General features: G+C 44.2%; 1 long non-coding RNA gene across 1 annotated transcript; it reads right to left on the reverse strand.

Annotated features, from left to right (window-relative positions):
* Positions 1-2,513: 2,513 nt before the first annotated feature.
* LOC144688804 (uncharacterized) lies at positions 2,514-13,204 on the reverse strand. Its single transcript, XR_013578484.1, has 3 exons — positions 13,133-13,204; positions 6,351-6,448; positions 2,514-3,049 (listed from the first exon to the last, which is right to left on the reverse strand). It is a non-coding gene; the product is annotated as an uncharacterized LOC144688804 (long non-coding RNA).
* Positions 13,205-19,156: the final 5,952 nt, after the last annotated feature.

A 19,156-nucleotide genomic window follows, 5' to 3' on the forward strand; every position in this document is an offset into this window, starting at 1 on the left:
CAGTCAAAAGACATTCAATCAGGTAATGAAGAGCCTGTTTGCATTCCCAAAGTCCTGGGAATTCCCTAGATTCTGGAGGGGTCCCAGTGGATTGGAAAACCGCATTTGTAACACCTCTATTCAAGAAAGGAGGGGGACAGAAAACAAGAAACTGTAGGCCAGTTAGCCGAGCGTGTGTCATTGGGAAAAATTCTAGAATCCATTATTAAAGAGGTAGTATCAGGATATTTAGATAATCATAATACAATCAGGCAGAGTCAACATGATTTTCTTCTGAAAGGGAAATCATGTGTGATAAATTTATTAGAGCTCTTTGAGGATGTAACAAACCACATGGATAAAGGGGGACCAGTAGAAGTCGTGTACTTGGATTTCCAAACAGCATTTGATAAGGCTTTTATTCTTTCTTGGGATGGAGGCATCACTGGCAAGGCCAGCATTTGTTGCCCATCCCTAATTGACCTTCAACTGAGTGGCTTGCAAGGCCATTTCAGGGGGCAGTTAACAGTCAACCACAATTCTGTGGGTCTGGAGTCACATGTAGGGCAGACAAAGAAAGGATGGCAGATTTCCTTCCCTGAAGGACATTAGTGAACCAGATGAGTTTTTACAACCTTCGATGATAGTTGTCATGGTCACCATTACTGGGACTAGCTTTATACACCAGATTTATTAATTGAATTTAAATTCCACCAGCTGCCTTGGTGGGATTTGAACCCATGTTCCCAGAGGATTAGCCTAGGCCTCTGGATTACCAGTCTAGTGACTTAAGAGGTTACTACGCAAGATAAGACATATGTTGTTTGGGAGGATACGTTAACATGGATAGAGGACTAGCTATCTAACAGGAAACAGAGAGCTGGGACAAATAGGTTATTTAGTTTGGCAAACTGTAACTAGTGAAGTGCCACAGGAATCAGTGCTAGGGTCTCTACTATTTACGATCTATATTAATGACTTGGATGAAGGGACAGACTATATTGTAGCCAAATTTGCTGACAATACGAAGATGGGTAGGAAAGCAGGTTGTGAGGAGGATACAAAGAATCTGCAAATGGATATAGATAGGTTAAGTGAGTGGGTGAAAATTTGGCAGATAGATTATAATGTGGGAAAATGTGAGGTTGTCCACTTTGGCAGGAAGAATAGAAAAGCAGAGTATTATTTAAATGGAGAGAAACTGCAGAATGCTGTGGTACAGAGGGATCTGGCTGTCCTTGTATATGAATCACAAAAAGTCAGCATGAGGTACAGCAAGTATTTAGGAAGAGAAAGTGAATGTTGGCCTTTATTGCAAGGGGGATGGAATATAAAAGTAAGGAAGTCTTACTACAACTGTGCAGGACATTTGTGAGACCACACCTAGAGTACTGTGTGCAATTTTGGTCATCTTATTTAAGGAGGGACATACTTGCATTGGAGGCAGTTCGGTGAAGATTCACCACGCTGATTCCTGGGATGAAGGCATTATCTTATGAGGAAAGGTTGAGCAGGTTGGGCCTACAGTCATTGGAGTTTAGAAGAACTAAAGGTGATCTTATTGGAACATATAAAATTCTGAGGGGGCTTGACAGGGTAAATGCTGAGAGGATGTTTCACTTTGTGGGGGAATCTAGATCCAGAGGGCACAGTTTCAAAATAAGGGGTCTCCTATTTAAGACAGAGATGAGGAGGAATTTCTTCTCTCAGAGTGTTGTTAGTTTTTGGAATTCTCTCCACCATTCAGCAGTGAAGGCTGGGTCATTGAATATATTCAAGGATGCGCTAGACAGACTTTTGATCGACAAGGGGGTTAAGGATTATGGGGAGGCAGACAGGAAAGTGGAGTTAAGGCCGCATTAGATTGGCCATGATCTTATTGACTGGTGGAGCTGACACCTACTCCTGCTCCTATTTCTCATGTTCTTAATGGGCCAATACCAAACTGTTCAGATAAAAAACGAAAATTTCTGGAAATACTTAGAAGATCAGGCAGCATCTATGAAGAGAGTAACAAAAGTTAATGTTTTAGGACGAAGGTCTTCCAACCCAGTATTTTAATCTGGATTAACCCTCTCAGGTTGTCGTTTGTTGTGATTTTGCTCGGCACATTTCAGGGTGACGTGTGGGTGAAGCTGAAGCATAAGAGAGCTTGACAGATGGTAATTGCAATCCTTTACTCTCCACCTTAAAGCTTTCCTTGTGTCTCTTTCCATTTTATTGGTGCTACACAGTGAATGCTCCCCTTCTTGTTCATGTTAAACTCCAAACACATCATCCAATAAGCTCTTCCTACAATTTGAGGCTTCGGGTCACATCTGTTAAGTCATCTCCTACTCATTGCCCATGTTACCTCCGTTAAATAATTTGTAATGGTTTCTATGTTAAAAATGCTACATAAATGTAAGTAGCTGTTGTTATTGTTTTACTTCACTGTAGTCTTCCACTCTTCCTCTTCCTTCAGGTACCATGCTCTAAGAGGGCATTGGCAACCATGGACTTCCTCCATTGGATGCTTGGCAAAGAGCTGCAGTAGTTTGCTATTGCCTTCTGTAGTATGGCTGACCAGGAAATTGTCCCACTGTTACCACCTGCAATCAAGTGTATTGGAAGGATTTACAGGTTGATAATCAATCTGTTTTCTCAATTTTTAAACATGCCTTACAATAGCCATCCTCCTGAACTGGGACTTGAAACCGGAACTTCTGGTCCAGAGGTAGGGGCACTACCACTGCATCACAAGATCCCCCTTTCTTCTATACCAGCAGGGTTAAATGAAGCCTCATGCCCAGACATTAGAAGAATGGAGCTCCTCAGTTCCCCCCTCCTTATAGAACCTATGGCCTGAGTTTAGTGTTATCGCAAGTGCTTTTGAACAACGTGAAGACCACGCAATTGACGAATCCTGACATTTCTTTTTAACCAGATATTCCTGGCAGCCAGCCATAGCAACTCTGACAGGTTCTGTTTGTGTGTTGCAGCATAACCCATGCATCAAAAAACTGCAGTGTTAACGGTCTCGCTGTGTACAAGCTGCTTTAATCTGTTCACCTTGTCTTCTCTTTTCAGCCTTGCAAAAAAAAAATCATTCAAGGCGCATATTAAACAAAATAAATCTTATTTACAACATGAGACACTTTCAATGCACACATACAATCAAAGGAACACCCCAGTTACACAAATGCACCACTCACACATAAACTCACTCAGAGCCTCAGACCTTCAGCAATTTGTCAACCACCCAGTGCCATTTATTATAGAATACATTCATTTTAATCCTAACAATGGCATCACCAGATGCTTATCTCTTTGTATTTTGCACAAGATATTTAAAAATAGATGCTACAAACCTCTCTTTGCCAATGAATGTAAATTTACCTTGTGCCAGTTATATCAACAATTAATGCTGAGAATAGGCACATTATTAATCAGCTTGCATGAAATTTAATGAAATAATTTCCCTGCCAATGTCCAAGAGTGTGAACTCACAGCCCACTGCGTTACTGCATCATACACGCGAGGCCTGGTCTCAGCTGGATGGAGTTGGAGGTTCAATTGACATTGTTTCTGTGTCTGATCACTGTGTAGTAACTCCTTTTGGAAAATGCCTGCTGGTGGGCATTAGGTCAGGACAGGAATTGGCCTCAGTTTTGATCCTAGCATGCAATCAATTACTTGGGTGAGATATCAGATGAGAGAGCACTTGAGAGGAGGGGAGAAAGCTGGTGAGAAAGCACCAACATTGAAAATGGCTGAGTTACCAGGTAACCACCAGAGGGCATTAGAACTCTACCATTAACACTGGTTGCCAAAGTCGCACCCTTCCAACGGTGAGAAAGAATTTGCATTTGTATAGTGGCTTTCACATTCTGAGGAAATTCCAGTGCAGCACAGCCAATGAATTATTTTTTAAGTGTAGTCACATTATAACGTAGGCAATTGTAATACCAAGTTGTGCACAGCAAGACCCCACAAACAGCAATGAGCCAAATAACCAATTCATTTGTTTTGCTGGTGTTGTTGAGGGATAAATATGAGTCATTGTCTCAAGAAAACTAGGACCACTTCGCTGCTCTTCTTTCACAAATGCAATGGGATCTCTTACGCTGGCCTGAACGGACAAGTGATGGAGGAAAGGACTAATTCTAACCAAGCCATCTCAGAAGCTGACGGGAATGAGTGGAAAGCTTCCACACCAATGCCTTTAGTTTCCCCCTGACACAGTTCAGTTAAAATTACCCCTGCAGTCTCAGTTTAATACCTCATCCAAAAGGTGGTACCTCTGGTAATGCAGCACTCCCTCAATACTGCAATCCAAATAAGGTGCTGAAGGGCTGGGGTGTGTCTTGAACCCGCCATGTTCTGAATGAGAAGGGAGGGCCTTGATACCTGATGCAATAATTCATGATCCCACAACAAGTTCACATTGTTGGCACCAAGAATTCCAAACCTGTTGCTGCACGTTAGAAGCAAATGACAACACAGAGCAATTAGGCACAAGGTTTACAGTAGCTGACTAATGACTTCATTCCTCAATGCTAATCCTGACTTGACCTCTCCTGCAACTTAATATTTGTGTGTTTCCTCCACAGAGATTATAATTATTTTTCTTGCTAGCCCAGATTCAGCACAGTCACTTTTTTTAAAACCCAATTTTAGAAGATGCTGTACATATAATCAGTGGCCACAACTTGTCCATCAAGCTGCATTATGCTTTGAGTCACATTGTATTAATGAGGCAGAGAAGGGAAGAAAAGGATGCAAATCCTGCACTCCGGATCCCACTACCTCTTGGGACATCCTGTCCCACATGCCCAAAGATCTGCAGGTCAAGAATTGGCCTGCTAAGTCACATGAAAACCCATGGCAGAAACTCGTGACCATGAGCAGACGTCATCCTCAAATCAAGGGACAGGCGCCGATGATGATAGCATACACTCATTCATCAAACTCCAGGGCTAAAAAAAAATGAAATGAGTGTAAAATAAATTCTGAATTTGTCCTGTGAATTAGCAACATTGTTAATTCTGGAGAGGTCCCAGTGGATTGGAAAACCGCATTTGTAACACCTCTATTCAAGAAAGGAGGGGGACAGAAAACAAGAAACCGTAGGCCAGTTAGCCGAGCGTGTGTCATTGGGAAAATTCTAGAATCCATTATTAAAGATGTAGTATCAGGATATTTAGATAATCATAATACAATCAGGCAGAGTCAACATGATTTTCTTCTGAAAGGGAAATCATGTGTGATAAATTTATTAGAGCTCTTTGAGGGTTTAGCAAACAACAAGTTCACATTGTTGGCACCAAGAATTCCAAACCTGTTACTGCACGTTAGAAGCAAATGACAACACAGAGCAATTAGGCACAAGGTTTACAGTAGCTGACTTCATTCCTCAATGCTAATCCTGACTTCACCTCTCCTGCAACTTAATATTTGTGTGTTTCCTCCACAGAGGTCAGCAAACTGATCTGGGTTTTCCATTCCCATGTTTCACATGTACAACATTCCCAGAGCTGGGACCACAGGGCTCTGAATGACGCAAACTGAAGGGGTCAGGTGCTGTGTCCTCAGGGTGACATCACTGCGATTGGAGACACTTTCATATTATATCCCCATTCCAGCGATTCATGTGTTTTGGCAATTCAGCTTGGGTTGTGAAGAGTTACATTTATATAGCGCCTCTCACAACCACAGGACATTCCCAAATTGATTTACAGCCAATGAAATACTTTTGAAGTCACTGTTATAATGCAGGAAAATGTGGCAACCAATTTGCACATAGCAACCTCCCACAAATAGCAATGAAATAAAAGTGAGTATATAATCTGTTTTTGGAGGTTGATTGAGGGATGAATGTTGGCACGATAACTCCCCTGTTCTCTTTTGAATAGTGCCATTGGGTATATTACATTCATCTGCATGGACAGACAGAATGAACATGCAACAGTTGAAAGATCACACATATGAAATGTTAACTTTGTTTCGCTCTCCAGATGTTGCCAGGCCTGCTGAGTATTTCCAGCACTTTCTGTTTTAATTTCAGATTTCCAGCATCTGCAGTATTTTGCTCTTTTACAAGCTTTGACCATCTGCCCTAATATCACCTTATGTGGCTCAGTGTCCAATTTTGCTTTAAAATGCTCCCGTGGATGTTTTATTATGGTAAAGGTGCTGTACAAATGCAAGTTATTGTTACTGCACAGGAACTTCAGCCTAGATTATGGGCTTATATCCTGAAATTAGGTTTGAGCCCATGTCTTTCTGACTCCGAAGTGACCCCCACTCCCGCCTCTCCCCACCGGTCACCTCCTGATCCCCACTGTTCCTCAGACACAGATCTGACTAGGCACAGTCCCACTGGTACTCACTCTCACTGTTGGCCTTGCGTTCTGTGGTCAACTTGCTCTGTCTAGTATCCCACCCCGAAGAGGTATTTCTTTCTCTTGTGTGCTGACAGCAGATTTGACTGTGGGGTGAATGAGGTGTGTCGCAGCTAAGACCAGCTCCCGGCGGACAGCGGTCAGGTACCTGGCTGATTTCCCTTCCTCACAACCTGGCTGGGGGCCAATTGTAGAGCCCAAACCCCCACCCTGGCTGAAATCAGTGAAGTGCACACACCAGGATGGGACCAAGGACCCTGCTGGCCCGTATGGTTCAGAACCACTGTGGGCAAGACATTGACCCACCAGGCCTTGGGGTCTCAACAGAATGTTTTTTTTGGATCATGGATACAATTTACAACATGAAGCCTGAAACTGGTGAAGGCTGATTTTTGCAAATCTGGCAGTGAGTGTTTAACAATACCAAGTACAGGAAACACAATCAGCCAAGCCAGTGAAAACAGGGGCCAGCAGCAGTTCAAACTAAACCTCTTCTTCTATATTGTTCTGGAGACATTTCCCTTAAAGACTTAATGGGAGTGAGGTTTGACTGATATGCAAAGGATATACATTTGATATCAGGGATGTATAATTTATATTCATTTGCTATGTATAAATTAGGAATTAAGTGGATAGAGTTGCCAACTGTGATTAAATGTATTCATGAAGGTTTCATCACATGACCTGCCCCCACGCTCCAGCATTAGTCGGCCAACACATCCACCTCTGTGAAGCACTGCCTTCCTACGCCAATTGGAAAGCCAAAAGATTCATTACCCAATTGAATGATGCTTGACTATCAACCATAGAGCCTTTGCTCCCCATTTTCAATATTTTTATACCTGGTGAAGAGTAATGTTCAAAGAAGATGACAAAAAACCCCAATCTTTTCTAATGTCCTAATAAGTTTTCTCCAGGATTGCACACAGCAGTGTCCTGGAGATTGATCTTCAATTCCTGGGAACTCCAGGCCAACCCTGGAGGGTTGACAACCCTAGAAATGAATGGAATATTAATAGGTAGTTAACTCCAATGAGGCCTATAGCTATCCTGAAGCCTTCCAGCAGCATTGTTGTATTATTGAGAAACTGAGTCAAAAGTCTGGGAGCACATTGAAAAGAGGAAAGGAAGAATCAAGTAGAGATTACGAGACACCGAGATTGGGTTTTTAGGAGAAAAGGATGACTGAGGCAATATATATCTTACCAAGAGTATTGATGTAAACTTTGTACCATCGAGCAGCAGCATTCTTAGAGGTGCACTGGAGTCTCCATTAAACACAGCAGTGAACAGGCAGAAAACAGAGACTCCCAAATTTCACCCTTTCACATTTGACACACAATAACTGCAGCACAGGAATGATGGGAAGCACAGTGAACATCATGTAATAAAAAATTGTGTTTGAAAATCCCATGCAAGGCTTTGTCCCATAAAAATTCTGACAGATAACTGGAGTGTGGATAATGGAAGTCCCACTGTCAAGGGTATTTGGATCATGGGCAGTGGGGATGGAATGAGGCTCGTCAACATTGACCCTTGGAATTTTTTTTTACATATGTATAAATTCAGAAAATCTCGAAATGCTGTTAGCACATTATCTGTCATTGACTCTTCCCAATCATAAACATATTGTCTATTTCCAATGCTCTACCTGTTCCCAGTTTCATACCTATTCCTAATCTCCAACCTTTTCCCAATCCTCTACCAGTTTCCATTTCTCTACCTATTCATCATCCCCTGACTGTTCCCTGTCCCATTCCCACACTGTTTCCAAGGAAGAGGAGCAGAGTGACTCTCTCCCTGCCTGTGTTGGGACATGCCTGCCCTGCACTCTGCATTCACCCTGACTGCTCTGCTGAGACAGAGGGCACAGTGAGTCGGGAACTGCAAGTGCGACCCTGCAGGCTGTCACCCTGAACTTCAATTCACTGGATCGCCCATAAAAAAATTTCTGTTCAGAAAAACCTCATTGTGCACTGACTGGGACAGGCTGCATCCTGAGCTGCCAGCTGCTCCAACTATCCAGACGCTCAGCGACCTCCACTGATCCCCAGCTGTCACATAACACTGTGATCATTACATAACATAAGACCAGTCTTGCATTTATCACAAATGTGCCATAACCTCTTTTAAGGTTAAAGGTCTTAACGATTACTGGGAACAAACCCAAAGTAACTGGCTGCTCCAGCAAGTAACTGGGAGAACAATTGCGCTACTCATCTGTGTGTGTTCCATTACCCATTCTGTTCTGTTAACTGATAAAGCCAAGTAGAGATTAAGGAAGGCTAGCAAGGAGGATATTTCAAATATAGTTGTATATAGATAATAGAATTGTTGTCACAAAGTTATGAGAATGATTAGAATTATTATTAGAATGCTTTAGCAATAGTTTCTTGGAGCAGCACGTTTTGGAACCAATCAGAGAGCAGGTTATATTAGACTTGGTACTACGTAATGTGACAGGATTAATGACCTCAGAGTGAAGGCATCCCTAGGTAGCAGCAACCACAATATGGTTGAATTTTACATGCAGTTTGAAAAGGAGAAGAGTGGGTTGAAGACTAGTATTTTAAACTTAAATAAGGACATCTATGTGGGCATGAAAGCTGAGCTAGCTGAAGTGAACTGTGTGAGAATGGACTTTTTAAAAAATATTTTGGGGAAATATTGTTTTATTCTGTAAAGAAGGCTGGGTGTATGTGTGTGTGTGATTTAATTAAGCTAGGAAAAGATTGATAGGAGTCAGGTTGCCTGGGGTTTAAAACATGAAAAGGATAGAGGTGTTAAGTTTGAGGTACAAGTAAATAGGTTAGATCTAACATTTGCATTTGTAGATAAGTTGGGAGTTTATTTGAATATCAAAGGGGAGTCAGAGGTAGAAAGAAACATGATTGCATCTTGCAGGAGTTCCATAGGTAAATAGTAGTGGGAATATATTTTATTGACCTGAAAGCAAAGACTAGGTGGAAACATTAAAGATCTTATATTTGGAAGAGTTTGAGTTTCACAGAGGTGTGAGAGCAATGGAACTGAGAAGAAAGGGGAAAAACAGTATTTTGGAGTTGCTGTTGAGATGGAGCTATGGAAATAGGTGGAGATAGCTGGAGCTACTTGAGCTGTTGAGCTTTAGCTGGAGCTCCTGGCTGGAAGAGGATGCAGTTTGAATCACCCATCCAGTCAAGCTAGAATAGTCTTGGGCTGCAGCAAGCAGTTTTATTCTGAAGCAGCTTCCATCACAGAGTGGAAGAGGGTAGAGGTTTATGTGGTGTACCTTTATTGAAGCTACAGCAACTTGCCTTGAGCTATATTACTGAATTTCATAGTAGATATCTATAAGGGAGTGTTGCCTGGAAGGCGTTTACTTGTGGGTTTGACCAAGTAGAGCTTTTGGGAGAATGTTTTGTACGAATAACCTTAATTGTGTGACTGTAATCTTGTGTGCTTAAATTTTCTTTTATTTTTGTTAATAAAACTTTTACTTTTAACTTTTAAAATCCCAGAAGTGTTACTGGACCTCTTACTGCTGGGATTGGTATGACCTCTTCTCGGTTTCAGAATACAAAAGTAAAGGTATGGCCCATAAGCCAAGTTTCCCTCTGGGATTTAAGTTACACAGCAACTAACACCAGCTGTGGTCATAACTAATTGGATACTAGGCTAGATGGGGATGTGGAATTCGAAACACAAACAGATCAGCCATGATCTTAATGAATGGTGGAGCAGGCTCAAGGGGTCGAATGGCCTACTTCTGCCCCTATTTCATATGTTCTTACATTTGTATGTACCCAATCAGGATGATAGCTCTGGCCAGTGTTTAAGGTTCAGTAATTGAGCTGTATTTACTTTTGATTTTCTTCCTTTCCTCACAGGGACTCCTTGTGGTACCTCAGTCAAGCTAGCATTCTGCAGTTATGAGGTTGGACAGAAATTGTAGACTCCAAAAGACACTAGGCCCAGTACACACCTGACAGCCAATTCCCATCTATCTTCTAGCAGGGGTCACTTGCTAGCTGAGTAGCAGAAGCCCTACCTGATCTCCTTAACACCAGGGGCACTTAGGCAAACTATAGCATCCCAAAAGGTGTACCAGCTGTATAAGGTAATTCAATACACATTGAACTCTGGACCTTTCCACCCAGTAAAAATCAGAAATGTTCTAAGGAGGCATTTATCTACTGAACACTGGGGAGAAGGTTAACATTTTCAGTGAAAGTTATGAGGTGGGAGATGACTATGTTCCGCACACAAATGGCTAATGTGGTTTTGCCCATTGGTGTAGAGGTCACTTTTTCCCATTAGCCATGTTGCTCTCAAATGACCCATTGTTCAAACTCAATAACGAGCTTCGTCCATCTCCTTTGTAGACATCCTTTTCGACAGACTTCTGACTCTCACTGTACATCAGTCCTTTCAATTTGCTTCTCACCATCCTTCAGTCTTCGATCCTCACTCCTCTCTTTTCCCCTTGCCCTTCTGCCCTCACCCATCACTCCTTACCCCTTGCCTTTCTCTTTAGTTTCTCATCCATTGCTTTTCATCCCTCATTACTCACCCTCCCCCCTCATCCCTCTTTCTCACCCTTTGTCCTTTTCCTCGATTCTCACTGTCCATTTCTCACCCCGTCTCCATGCCCCATGTTTCTGATTACCTTTAGTCTATGAGTCTCTATGAGGGCTGGAAATTGGGACAGCAACAGCTGCTGATCACCAACAAAGCAAACCATTCAGTTTAATTTCTTCCAATATCCTCCCCTTCCCTCTCACCATACATCGTTTTAATACCGAGGGGAACACAACACCAACACCATTGCAAGGTTCAGGAACATGAAAGACCTCAAGGAGGTCGAGGAATTTCTTCAAACCGAAAATGGTGAAACCCCAGGAGATGGTGAATAACAAGAGTGGCCACCCATGCCAGAAGAAGCATTGGACATGCAATAGGCAGATATCCATACACCTGAGATCCAGATACCTGGGAACAGGTAAGCAGCATGGAGAGAATGGAAGTTCGTGAGGTGGGGAGACCTCCAATGCCAAGGAGGTACCCGGCCTCCTTTCAATACCTCACTCGAGTGGCCATTCTTTATCTGTGAGTCTGATTCTATTCATTTAATTCTGGCCTCTTGAGCATCCGTGATTTTAACCGCTCCACCACTAATTGCCATGTCTTCACCTGCCTAGGTTGCCAACCTTCCAGAATTGGCCCGGAGTTTCCAGGAATTGAAGATCAATCTCCAGGACACTGCTGTGTGCAGAAAAATCATGGGGACATTGAAAAAGTGTGTGTTTTTTTTGTCATTTTCTTTGAACATTTCCCTTCACCAGATATAAAAATATTAAAAATGGGGGAAAAAAGACTGTTTGTCTAATGGTCAAGCATCAACCAATTGGGTAATGCGTCTTTTTGCTTTCCAATTGGCACAGGAAGGCAATCACAAGGATGGATTTGTTGGTTGGTGTGTGGGCGCAAGTCATGTGCAAGTCAAACCTCCAGGAATATATTTAATCACAGTTGCCAACCCTAGCCTAGTCCCATAAGCTCTGGAATTCCCCCTTACACCTCTCTATGTTCTATCTTGCTTTTCTCCTTTAAGACGCATTTTAAAACCTAACTCTTTGACCAAGCTTTTGGTCATCAGCGCTAAGATCACCTCATATAGTTCAGTATCTAATTTTGCTTTATAATGCTCCTGTGAAGCACCTTAGAGCATTTTATTCTGTCAAAGGCACCATATAAATACAAGTCTTTGTTACGTCTAGTCAGTGCTTTGCACAATGCTCTGCTCAAAATGTAGCCACACACAGACCAGCAGGAAGAACTGGATAGTAAACTGGGGCAGGAACCACTACCAATTTTTCCCTCACTATTCTAGGGCCACCAACCTGAGCCCCTTTTTCTACATAGGAAGATAGAAACAGGAGTAAGCCATTCAGCTCTTCGAGCCTGTTCTGTTATTCAATTAGATCATGGCTGACCTATACTTCAACACCATTTACCCACTTTAGCACTTGATACCCTTACTTAACAAAAAGATATTGATCTCAGACCTGACAATTCCAAATGTCCCAGTATCCATAGTGACAGAGCTTTGCAGATTTCTATTATCCTTCGTATGAAAGACCCTGATATAACTCCAAAATGGCCTAGCTTTAATATTAAAATTATATTTCCTGTCCTGTATTCCCCCATCAAGGAAATAGCTTCTGTGTATCTACCCTTTCAAATCCTCTAGTCATTTAAACACCTTAGTTAGAGCTCCCCTCAATTCAAGAGAATAAAGGCCAAGCTTAAGCAACCTAGGGCTGGATTTAATGTAGTCTGTCACAACGGATCATGAGAGAAGCCCCATGTCAGTCTCCCAGCAGTGGGAAACCTCCCCCCGAATAAGTCGGAGGGTGGAAAGGGTTGACATCGGATTCCCGTCCACTGACAGCAGGATGTCAGTTAGGTTCATTAATGAGCCAAACAACACACATTATCCCTGAGGCCACTGCAGTGTAGTGGTGCCTCAGGGATTTAGCGGGATCGGCGTGGCTTTCTCGTGCCTTTAGAAGGCAACCCAGCAAACCTTGTCGGGTTTACCAGTGGCCTCCCAGGAGAGGGTGGGCGTCCTCATTTCAGGCACTCTGTGCCTGATAGGGACCCAGCATCGGGAAGGCGGGCATCAACTGAAATCCAACTCCCTGCCCTTGCCTCTGACACAACCTGCAACGACCCCCCTGCCCTTCCTGCAACCCCCACCTAGCAACATCCAGCCCACCCTCACTCACCTTATGTCTGGGGTCCCACAATGTTCCTGGGCCTCTGGTGGGCACAGTACTGCCAGCAGCCACCACTTCTCCTGGTGCTGGCAGTAGTGAGTAGCAGCCAGCCTCTGATTGGTTGACAGCACTTGGCGGGCGGGACCTCTGCTGCCGGGGAACTCAGTTGGGGGTGGGAGAGGTGCAGGTGTAACAGTGGCCACTTAAGTGCCTAAAGGGCACTTGATTCCGTTGAGCCTCCCCCACAGGACCGATGGGGGATCCCTGCTGGTTCCGCAACCAGTATGTGAGACCCCCATCAGCCCCACAAAATTCTATCCCTAGTCTCAGAAATTAACCATTTAAGCCCTGGTATAATTTTGGTGTAGCTGCATGTACTCCTTTCTTTCCTGGTGTTCAGTGACCAACGCTGAACACAGATGCGATCTGGCCAAAGCTCTGTACAACTGAGGCATCAATCCTGAATTACAATCCCCTTGAGATATTTGAGTCTTTAGATTACGGATTGTTTTTGTGCACCAACTTTTCATAATCTGTGTACATGGGCACCTAAATCCCATTGTTTCCCTACAGTTCACCATTATTCCATTTTTTTCTTGTATCTGAAGTAGATGGCATCACAGTTCTCCACATTGAACTCCATGAAGTGAATTTTAGCTTTGGGGACAGAAAACAGGGGTCGGAACTGTTTTGAGGTCCCGAACCTACCCTATTGTTCCCCCATGGGGGAAACAATCACTGATCTTGGATTTTCACCGAGAAATCCCCTTAATTGACATGGAGATGGGTTCCCTATCCAGTTAAGGGTGGCGGGAGGACTCTTGAAGCTGGAGGGCCAATCGGAGGCCTTCCAGCTTGAGAGGAGCAGCAGACTGCAGTAGAAGGTAAGCAACTGAGGGTGCTTCAACATGGGGGCATCCTCTCACCAACCTTTTAAAAAATGTAAACAAGAAGCATAAGCAGCCAGGCCATCACTGTTGCAGGTGTTGGGGAAGGAGTAAGGGTAAATCCCTCTACAGGGTAGCCCTTTTGCTGCACCCATGCCCAGACAGGCAGCCAAAGCCTACAGGCCTGCCTGAAGCTTTGGCCACCTGGCCTGCTGATCGGTGCTTGCCTCATGGCCCTGTAGTGTGGGAAACTGGAGCCTGACTGGAAATTCAAAGTTGACCTCCTTTCAGCTCTTAATGAGCTTAGTTGGTTGCCCATCTTATGGAGGCAGGTGGCCTGCTGGGCCCTGAACTCACCTCGACCAAAATGGCCAGCACCAGGAACAGGGTTGGAAAACTGGCACCTGCCTGCCTGTTCTCTTCCATTCCCAACCTTGGTAGGCCTAAAAAGCCTGCCCTGCTTGTCACATGTTTCGCACTCAGTTAATCTGTCTCTGTCCCTTTGTAACTTCTTGTTCCATCTGCACAACTTGCTATCCCTCCTAAATTAGCATCAGCTGCAAACTCGGATATACAACTCTCTATCCCTTCATCCATATCATCGACATATAGGTGAAAAGCTGAGGCTGCAGTACAGATCCATGGAAACAGCACTTATCAAATCCTGTCAATTAAATAACGTTCACTTTACTCCTTCTATCGATGCCTACCTCCTAACACCCAGTTCCGTGTGCTCTCATTTTTGCTAACAATCTCTTGTACGATCATCAAATGCCTTCGGGAAGTGCATGTAGACAACATCCGAGGCACTCCCTGGCAATCTGGCAAGCTAGTGATTTCCTCAAAAAAATTGAACCTGAATCAGTCAGACATAATCTGCCATTCCCAAATCCATGCTGACTTGTTTGACCAGCTTTTACCTGTCTATTTGATTTAGTGCTTCAGCAGGTGGGGCACTTATTCAACAAGCAAGAGAGCTATTGAGTGAGTTTTATTGATAATTCACTCAGCCTTGCTTGTATATTCCTGATTTAGGAGGTTTCCCTGAATATGCCTCCTTAAAAAGGAAGAATGTGCAGGTTTATGGAGAGAAGGCAGGGGAATGGCATTTGGTAAACTGCTCATTCTGGGAGCCGGTGCAGACATGATGAGCTGAAAGGCCTCCTCCTGCACTGTAACAATTCTGCAATTCTGTGAAAATAGGGTAAGGTTATGAAAAATGGAATAGTCATTCTGCAGTGAATTTTAACTTGGAGGGCCCACGTGGGTTTGGGAGCGGGTGGAAATTAAAGACATAGAAAATGACAGTGCATCAGGAAACCAGCTCCAACCCACCGACTTCCACATGTAACTGTGCCATGTAGGCTGGATGCAGCCAGGCAACCTTGGGGTAGAAGGAATGTCAATTTCATCGTGTTACTTACTCAATTCCAGTGATATTAGCATGGCTTTTGGAATTTAACTGTGGGTGTGGATGAGTTTCTCGGGTTTCCTGGAACTCGCCAGTGAAAACAAGGTGAGAACACAGAGGCAATTCAGGAGGCTGAAGATATGACAGGGAAAGATGCCAGTAATTACTGGAAACTCCCAGATGCCTTACTGTCTGATTTTGTATAGACTTTGTTCACAGTACATGTGCTGAGCTGTGGTTTTTCACAGCCTTAGTGGTTACTTTCACTATTTTGGACTTTTGTACATCTGATCTCTATCTTGGAACTGTGATATATCAGTTCACCGTGAGTTATTTTTTATTCCTTCACTGGATATGGATTTCGCTGGCAAGACCAGTATCTTGACTGGTCCGAATTGCCCTTGAGAAGGTGGCGGTGAAGGAGGTGGCAAGCTGCCATCTTAAACTGCCGCAATTCATGTGCTGAAGGTCCTTCCATTGTGATAAAAGCAAAATACTGCGGATGCTGGAAATCTAGAACAAAAACAAAAACAAAAATACCTGGAAAAACTCAGCAGGTCTGACAGCATCTGCGGAGAGAGATACAGTTAACGTTTCGAGTCTAAATGACTCTTCGTCAGAACTAAAGAAAAATAGAAAAGAGGTGGAATATAAGCTGGTTTAAGGGGGGGGGAGGTGGGACAGGTAGAGCTGGATAGAGGGCCAGTGATAGGTGGAGATTGCCAAAAGATGTCATAGGCAAAAGGACAAAGAGGTGTTGACAGTGGTGAGATTAGCTAAAAAATGTGCTAATGGGGACATTAAGGGTAGAAAGCAAGACGAGCAAGGGACAGATAGCCCTAGTGGCGGGGTGGGGGGGGGGGGGGGGGGGGGTGCGAAATAGGCTAAAAGGTAGAGATAAAACAATGGATGGAAATACATTTAAAAATAATGGAAATAGGTGGGAAAAGAAAAATATATATAAATTATTGGAAAAGGGGGGATCGGAATGGGGATGGGGATGGAGGAGAGAGTTCATGATCTAAAGTTGTTGAACTCAATATTCAGTCCGGAAGGCTGTAAAGTACCTAGTTGGAAGATGAGGTGCTGTTCCTCCAGTTTGCGTTGAGCTTCACTGGAACATTGCAGCAGGCCAAGGACGGACATGTGGGCAAGAGAGCAGGGTGGTGTGTTGAAATGGTAAGCGACAGGGAGGTCTGGGTAATGCTTGCGGACAGACCGAAGGTGTTCCGCAAAGCGGTCACCCAGTCTGCGTTTGATCTCTCCAATGTAGAGGAAACCGCATTGGGAGCAGCGAATGCAGTAGACTAAATTGAGGGAAGTGCAAGTGAAATGCTGCTTCACTTGAAAGGAGTGTTTTGGCCTTTGGACGGTGAGGAGGGGGGAAGTAAAGGGGCAGGTGTTGCACCTTCTGCGGTTGCAAGGGAAGGTGCCATGGGAAGGGGTTGAGGTGTAGGGGGTGATGGAGGAATGGACCAGGGTGTCCCGGAGGGAACGATCCCTGCGAAATGCCGCTGGGGGTGTGAAGGGAAGATGTGTTTGGTGGTGGCATCATGCTGGAGTTGGCGGAAATGGCAGAGGATGATCCTTTGAATACAGAGGCTGGTGGGGTGATAAATGAGGACAAGGGGGACCCTATCATGGTTCTGGGAGGGAGAGGAAGGTGTGAGGGCGGATGCGCAGGAGATTGGCCGGACACAGTTGAGGGCCCTGTCAACCACCGTGGGTGGAAATCCTCAGTTAAGGAAGAAGGAAGATATGTCAGAGGAACTGTTTTTGAAAGTGGCATCATCAGAACAGATGCAACGGGGGCGAAGGATGTCACTCATTTCCATTGTGATGTTAGTTATGGAATTCCAGGATTTTGACCGAATGACAATGAAGGAATGGTGATCTATTTCCAAATTAAAAAGATGTGTAATTTTAAGGGGATCTTTTCAGGTGGTGGTGTTCCCATGTGCCTGCTGCCCTAGTACTTCTAGCTGGTAGAGGCTGTGAGTGTGGGAGATGCTGCCAGAGAAGTCTTGGCAAGTTGTTGCAGTGCATCTTGTATATGGCAAACATTACAGTCACTGTGCAGTGACTGAAGGCTGATGGTGGTGGAAGGGTGCCAATCATGTCGGTAAATAACTGTGAGTTATTTTTTATTCCTTCACTGAATTTGGATTTGACTGGCAAGACCATACTGGTCCTACTTGACCGGTCCTAATTACCCTTAAGAAGGTGTTGAGCTTCTTGAGTGTTGGGGAATTTTCCATCAATCACATTCACAGCTTCTTAGATAATGGCTGGAATTTTATGCCCGCCCAGGCTTGCAGGGGGGGAGGGGTTATGGCATTAAATTAAATTGGTCTACCTGCCTCTGCTGGTATCTTACCAGCGGCAGTTTATGTATCGTGTAGCCTGCCTTATAAATGGTCGACAGGCTTTGGGAGGTCAGGAGGTGAGTCACTCATTATTTCCAGAATTCCCAGCTTCTAATTTCGTATAGCAGCCACAATATTTATGTTTCTGGATAATAGTGATTATCAGGATGATGATGATGATGATAATGCCATTGAATGTAAAGGACAAGTGGTTAGACTTCCAAAGTTGTGAAAGTAACCATCTCATGTTGGAGATAGCTATTGCCTGACACTTGTGTGGTGCGAATGTTAGTTGTCACTATCAGTTCAAGCCTGAAAGTTTCTTGGTCTTGCAATCTGTGGACACACACTGCCTCATTGGCTTGAATGTTTTGTGGAGGCGGTGACTCCACCCATCAGCTGAAAAGTCTGGAGCGATCCTGGTTTTGCTGGCCCAGGAAGCATGATTGGATTTTATGGTTGTCAGGCAGTTAACTGCCCTCATGGGAGGATGTCCCACTTCTAGGTGTTTCCGGTCAATCAGCTCTCCAGTACCAGCAGCACCACCCGCAGAGCAGTGTTCACTGTTTGGGCTGCAGTCAATGCGAGGAGCCATGGAGGAGCTTGGATAACCAGGTAAGTGGGGAGTTGCTGCCTGAGCCAGTCAGACAGGTCCTAGCGAAGGAGGGGGGGTTTCAATTGAGAGGCTGAGAGTTGAGTAAGCTGAGGCAGCCATTTCCATCTGGTGGGGCCCTCCTTTGGGCACAGCGTTTACCTGGTGCCTTGTCAGGTGGTGTGGGCACACCCCCCCGCCCCCCCAGCAGAGCAGGTAGACCATGCCACTTGATTTTATGTCCTAACCCCTCCCTGCCTGCAAGCCTGAGCGGGCATAAAATTCCAGCCATTATCTAAGGAATTGTGAATGGTACTGTACACTGTGCAATCATCAACAAACATCTGCACATCTAACCTTATGATGTAGGGAAGGCCATTAATGAAGCAGATGAAGATGGTTGGGCTGATTGAACCTTGCCCTGAGGAACTCCTGTAACAATGTACTGAGACTGAGATAATTGACCTCTAGCAATTACAACATTTTCCTTTATGCTAGCTATGACTCCAACCAGTGGAGAGTTTTCCCCCGGTTCCCATTGACTTCAATATAACTAGGGCTCTTTGATGCCGCACTCGGTCAAATACTGACTTGATGTCAAGGGCAGTCACTTTCCCGTTACCTCTGAAATTCAGCTCTTTTGTCCATGTGGACAGAGGCTTTAAAGAGCTCTGGTGCCAAGTTCCCCTGGTGGAACCCAAAATGAGGATCAGTGAGCAGGTTGTTACTGAATAAGTGCCACTTAATAACTGTCAGCGACACCTCCCATCACTTTGC

The sequence above is a fragment of the Cetorhinus maximus genome, chromosome 13, assembly GCF_964194155.1.
Source record: "Cetorhinus maximus chromosome 13, sCetMax3.hap1.1, whole genome shotgun sequence".
Lineage (NCBI taxonomy): Eukaryota > Metazoa > Chordata > Chondrichthyes > Lamniformes > Cetorhinidae > Cetorhinus > Cetorhinus maximus.